A 6,687-nucleotide genomic window follows, 5' to 3' on the forward strand; every position below is an offset into this window, starting at 1 on the left:
GCGCGCCCCCGGGGAAGCCCCTCCCCCTTCGGGCTCCGGGGGCCGGCGCGGCTCCCGCTCCACACGCGCCTGGGATACTGCCCTGGGTCGCCCTTCAGGGATGCGTCTCCGGCAAGGTGTAGGCCACGGCCCCTAAAGCGGCCCATCACCCCCGTGCAAACAGGCACCCTTTATGCGGGCGGGAGCCCACTCCGAGCTCGCGGAGACGCCCGGAGGCGCCACCACGGAAAGGGGCGTGCGGCGACGGCGGAAGACAGCTGCAGGTGGGCGGGGATGTGACACCTGGCCCAGGTGCGTCGCCGGGAATGCGGGGCCGCGTCGCTCGGCGCCTTCCGGAGTCCTATTCCTCCGGCCTCTCGAATCCCTGGAATGTCTCTGGATACGGGCCTCAGCCCTCACCCCCGCGGAGACCCGCCCCTCACGCCTGGTCCATCCCAACCGGCTGCGTTCTCCGCGTCCGCCATCGGAGGGAGCCATCGGCCGCTGGTCCGGAAGAGCCCTGGCTGCGCCGGCCACCGTCGGTCCGCAAGGTCCTCCTGCCGCCTTCCAGCCTCCCTGCAAGGTGTCGTCCCCTCTAACAGACATGACAGGACTTGTGAACCTCCGGGAGATGGGACCTCCTCCCCTCCTCACTCTTTACAGTTACCATCAACTGTAGCACCACCTGGTAACGTTTCCTCATCTATAAAACGGGGACTAAATAGAGCCCTGCCTGCATGAGGTTGCTGCGAGAGGGTTGGATGAACTGACCGACACTCGAAAACAATGCCGAAATGTTCAGTAAGTTATTTGCACGTCGTGCTACCTTATATATGCATAAGCACTCTGTGAGGTAAGTACTTCTTAGGGAAGCTGAAGCTGGGAGAGCTTTCGTAATCACTTGCTTAACTTTGACATAGTCCTTTGTGGCTACACCGTCATTTGAGCCTCAGAAAATGAACAGTGCTTTTAGGGTCACTGGCCTTTGGCTATAGATTCTCTGCAACATGTCCCTAGGAGAGGAACCGGCTTAAAGCAGCCCAAAGGTTGGCTTTGCCAGGGAGAGGTCTCATGAGCAACTGAACTGTGGCATCTTCAGTGGTCATCGCTGCTAACCATAACAGAGTTTGGCTCGTGGGTCTCTCCAGCACCATCCTGTCGCAGTTTTTGATGATTTCAATATCCGTACTGATGAGACTTCCAATATCCGGGCGTGGCAGTTGCTTGAACACAGATCTGCATAGATCTCACGCTCCACGATACCCAGTGGCTGTGCCCAGATGTTGTCCTTGCCGGTAAATAACTGCAGGCCCTCCTTTCCATTCACCTTTTCTGGTATGCCTCCTAAGGGGGAAAAAAATTAATCTGACACTTGTTAAAATGGTAAAGAAGACTTTATTCAGGATCATTCCAATAGGTGTCAGAATGGTCACAATAGGGGAAAGAGTTGGGGCTCTACAGCAAAGGCAGCTGGGCATTTCTAGCCAACAAGCAGAACGAGGGAGTCAGCGATGGGAAATTACAAAGAGCATGGGGGGGTTCTAGCTAAACAGACTTAGGATTCTTGCTGAAGGCAGGCCAGGGTGATCAGATATCAAGTATCAAGGGTGGGAAGATTCTCCCTAAACTAGGCCAGGCGAGGCAGGCCCAGCAAGGATGGGGGCCAAGTCTAAAGAGGGCTCAGAGAAGCCTGACTGAAGTTTGGTCAAGGAAAGGGTCTTTGTCATGCCTTGACCCCAACAATCCTCCACCTCACTGCACCCAATCCACTGAGCCTGCCCTCTTCCCAGTCCCCCACTCACTTCCCTTCTTATCCAGCTTAAAGTTCATGGTCAGTGAAAAGCTCTCCCTTGTCCCCCTCTCACTTTATTAACCTCCTGGCAAAACCACAGCCCAGGTAAATGCAACTCCCCGCCCAGCTTGAACCTGCCCAAGCAGCTAAATGTGGCTGAAGAAAACATCCAACTATGGGAGCTCATCTCAAATTCATGACCATGAACCTGAAGTGTGCCCTCATGCTGCCCAGCATTCAGACGAGATTTCTCTAGTCCAGTCACTCTCCTGCACTCCTAGATGACTTACATCCTCACCCCTCTCTGTTCAACCCTCTGTGCTTCCTGTACAGCTCCTCAGCACCATCTCACTTCCCAATTCGGCGAGAAAACAGAAGCCACCAAGAGACTAAAAGCTCCTAATTCACCACCACGCTCCGCTGTGCCCTCCTCCTGTCAGTAGTGATGAACTGATGATCATGCTCCCAGCTAAGGTCAACCCGCCACTACATCCCATTTAATCGTCTTGTTTTCTCTTTTCATTGGCTCATTCCCACAGATATACAAATATGCTTTTGTTTCCCCGTCTTGTCTTAAAAAGGAAAAAAAAATCTTTTTTGAATACACTGTACTCCCCCATTATCGCTCCATTTCTTTGTTGTTCTATATAGCAAAACTCCTTAAACAAGTTGTCTATACTGTTTCCAATCCCTCCTCACATTTATTTTTTTTTATTTTTTTTTTTATTTTTGAGAGAGAGAGAGCAGGGGAGGGGCAGAGAGAGGGGGGCAGAGGATCCAAAGTGAGCTCTGCACTGACAGCAGAGCCTGATGTGGGGCTTGAACTCACGAGCCGAGCCATGAGATCATGACTTGAGCCAAAGTCGGACACTTAGCCCTAAGCCACCCAGGCTCCCTCCTCACATTTTTTTTCTTTTAATGTTTTTTAATATTTATTTATTTTTGAGAGAGAGAGAGAGAGAGCAGGGGAGGGGCAGAGAGAGAGGGAGACACAGAATCCGAAGCAGCTCCAGGCTCTGAGCTGTCAGCACAGAGTTTGACGTGGACTCCAACCCACAAACTGAGAGATCCTGACCTCAGCCAAAGTGAGAAGCCCAACCTACCCAGCCACCCAGGCGCCCCTAGTGGATTTAAAAAGAAATGTGAAGATGGGATGCCTGGGTGGCTGGCATGGTTGGACATGTGACTTTGGCTCAGGTCAGGATCTCTCAGTTTGTGGAGTTGAGCCCCAGGTCCAGCTCTGTGCTGACACTCAGAGCCTGGAGCCTGCTTCAGATTCTGTGTTTCCCTCTCTCTCTGCCCCTCCCCTGCTCGTGCTCTCTCTCTCTCTCTCTCTCAAAAATAAACATTAAATATAAGTAGATAATAAAAGTAATACAATAATAACAATAAACCCACTAAATTTAGGCTTTTGCCCCTCAGCAGCAAAAAAAAAAAAACTGCCCATCAAGTCACCTGTGACTTCCACTCTGTCAATCCAAGGGTTGCTGCTCAGTCCTCATTTTACTCAACCATCACCAGTTGACATGCAGGCATACCTCGTTTTATTGCCCCTCGCTTTATTGCACCTCACAGATACTGCATTTTTTTTATACATTGAAGGTTTGTGGCAGCCCTACATGGAGCCAGTCTTTTGGCACCATTTTTCCAATAGTGTTTGCTCACTCCATGCCTGTCACATTTTGGTAATTCTCGCAGTATTCCAAACTTCTTCATTATTTTTATATTTGTTAGGGTGATCTGTGGTCAGTGGTTGCAACTCACTGAAAGCTCAGATGGTCAGCAGTTTTAAACAATGAAGTCTTTTTTAATTAGGGTGTGTACATGGATTTTAGACATAATGCTGTTTCACACTTAATAGATTACAGTGCAGTGTACCCATGACTGTGATGAGCACTGGGGACCAAACAATTCATTTGACAGGCCTTCTTGTGATATTCACTTTAATTGCAGTGGTCCAGAACCAAACCTGTACTATCTCTGAGGTATGTCTGCATTTGATTACCATCTTCTCCTCCACCACTTTCCTCTTCTTCTAGGAGACCACACTCACGCATTTCCTCCTGCTTGGTCTCTTTGGCTTCCTCCTCTCTTATCTTAACTCTGGAGCATTCCTAGATGTTGGAGGCACAGCCACAAGGCACTGCGGACTGGAGGCTCCACCAAAGACCAGAAGCTCGGTCCTCAGACTTCTTTTCACCATTTACACTCCCTCCCTCAGTGACCACTTCCAGTCTCACTGTCTTAAATACCATCTCTATGATGGTGTAGCAAGGGTGTATTTCCAGCCCAGATCTGAGCTCCACACTGTATGTCCAACAACACACTGACATCTCCACTTGGACTTCAAACAGGCAGCTCAAACTCTGTATATTCCAAAATCAAACGCCTAAACTTCCTCCCACAACCTACTCCTGTTATGGTCTTCCCACCTTTCCATTTGCTTAGGTAAAAAACCTGGGGGTTATGCCTTCTCTCACATCCCACATCCAACCCATCAGCAATTCCTTTTGCCCCTACTTTTAAAATATTACCAGTGTCCAACCACATGTTATCACCCTACTCCAAGCCACCATCATCTCTTAACCTGCATTATGGCAACACCCCCCTAACTGGTTTCCTGTTTCTGCCCTTGTTCCTGCAGTCTGTTCTCAAAAGAGCAGTTAGAAGGATGCTGTTAAGGGGGCACCTGGGAAGCTCAGTCAGTAGAATGCACGACTCAATCTCCGGGTTGTAAGTTTGAGTCCCACGTTGGGTGTAGAAATTACTTAAAAATAAAATCTTTTTTTTTTTTTTTTTTAAGGATGCTATTAAAGCAAGAATCAGTTCGTGATGCTTCTCTTTTCAAAACTCTCCAATAGTGACACCTGGGTGGCTCAGTCGGTTAAGGCTTCCACTCCTAGTTTGGGCTCAGGTCGTGATCTTAAGATTTGTGAGTTCAAGCCCTGCATGGGGCTCTGCTCTGATGGCTCAAAGCCTGCCTGAGATTCTCTCTCTCAACATAAACTAAAAAAAAATAATAATAAAAACAAATAATTCTCCAATAGTTTCCTATTTTTGCCATTGTAAAAGACAAAAGCTTTAATAATTAGGATAACATACTTACCTCATGATTCATCATCTATAGTCCCACTACAAAGTTTATGCCCATTGCCTTAGTGTAAATGTTAATAGTGTTCCTTTGGCTCAGAATTGAGCCGGAGTGGTCTATGTATTTCATGGCCACTCTACCCCTGTAGCCCTATCCAATCTGCATCCCACCCCCCCCACTCTCCTCATCTCCTTGCGCCAGCCTCCAAGAACGCACTGTGGCCCACAGGGCATGAGCTTCCTTGGTGTTCTGGACGCAAATTTTGACGTCTTCTTGAAATCTCCTCCACCAATCTCATTTAAATTGAACCACACCCTTCATCCCATCCCCGTTTTTTTTCTCCATTGCACTAACACCATCTAATATACGTCATATATTTGTTTATCTTGTTCACTGCCTGCCTAGTCCCCAAAAAAAGTCAAGCTCCGCGAAACAGGAACTTTTGTTTTCTTCGCTACTGTAGCTCTGCCGCTTTAGAAGACTGCTAGACAGTCGCCTGCACGGGTTGGGAAACTTGCTCCTCACGTGACTGCACCGGGCACCACCCGCCTGCTGGGAAGGGAAGATGGCTGCGCCCAGGGTGGCCTCAGAGAGAGGGCAACCAACGAGAGGGCGTCGGCTCGCTAGAGCGTCCACGCCTCGCCTAAGTCTGCGGTTGCGTCCTGGGAAGGCGCGAATTCGGGGGCTACGTGCTGGTCCACCTCCCCACCTTTTTTTTTTTTTTTTTTTTTTTTTTTTTTTGAGGAGAAAGGCATTAGCTCATTCTCGGAGATGCTTGGTGTGACTTGACTGCTGCTTCCCCACTGCTTGGGATCGCTGTCATCCGAGGCGTGTAGGACGAGGTTCTGGGATTCAATATCTAGGTTTTTCGCCCCTGGTGCAAGCTCCTCGGTCAACCTATTAAGTGACCTCACAGTGTCAGTCCAGCCTCCAGTTCTGGGCACCCCCGAACACACCCGAACTGCCTCTCGGGGCCAAGGACGTCTAATCCACTCCGCAGGTGCCCCACTCAGAGTTCAGGCCCTAAATGTGAATTCCCTGGCGATCCACAATCCCGCCCCCCCCCCCCCCCCGCCGACCCCGCAGCGCGGGGTGAGCTCCCCAGGATTAAGTCTCGTGAATCCGGACCCCCTCCCCCAGGCCCCAGGGGCAGATGAGCCCTTGGCCACCGCCCCTGCAATTTCCTGCAGACCCAGCAAACAAAAGGCTCGGGAAGAGAGGCGAGGCTGAGCGGGCGCCCTTCCTGCAGGAACAGCTGATGGAGCAAAATGGTCCAGGAGGGAGCAGAGGGGAGGGATGAAATTCCAGGATTCCTGGAGGACCAGAGTGGGAGGCCAGACCCCTGGATCCCGAGGAGGGAGGGAATCCAGCGAAGTGGACGTGGAGGGCCCCGGGCAGGACACCTGAGTTTCCTGGGCTCTGCCAGATCCCAACTGCCCTAGCAGGGTTGATGTCAACTTTTGGGAATGGAGGGGGTGGGGGGGACAGTGCAGTTCAGGTGAGCTCTCAGGCCCACAGGCTGGAAGGGGGGGGGGGGGCGCTGGGAAAGGCCTGAAGCCCTGCGTCATCTCCTCTGGGGCCCAACCTACCTCCCCCTGGCCCGACCTGCTACCCTCTGTGCTGGCCCCACCCAGGCCTGGCTTCCTGCTTCTCCCCAGGCACAAAGCTTTTTCTGCTAAACTTCATGAACCAGCACCCCCACCCCTCGCCCCCGGGGTCTTCTTGTCCCTTCTGGACCCTAGTAGCCTAGCCCCGCAGCCACTTATATTCCCTCCTAGAGCCAATGCCCCTGCCCCCCATTCCTGTCAAGGACACAATGGTAAGG

General features: G+C 51.1%; 1 long non-coding RNA gene across 1 annotated transcript; it reads left to right on the forward strand.

The window, feature by feature from the left end:
• Nucleotides 1-36: 36 nt before the first annotated feature.
• On the forward strand, nucleotides 37-2,393 carry LOC125928221 (uncharacterized). Its single transcript, XR_007459598.1, has 2 exons — nucleotides 37-1,274; nucleotides 2,105-2,393. It is a non-coding gene; the product is annotated as an uncharacterized LOC125928221 (long non-coding RNA).
• The last annotated feature ends 4,294 nt before the right edge of the window (nucleotides 2,394-6,687 follow it).

The sequence above is a fragment of the Panthera uncia genome, chromosome E3, assembly GCF_023721935.1.
Source record: "Panthera uncia isolate 11264 chromosome E3, Puncia_PCG_1.0, whole genome shotgun sequence".
NCBI lineage: Eukaryota > Metazoa > Chordata > Mammalia > Carnivora > Felidae > Panthera > Panthera uncia.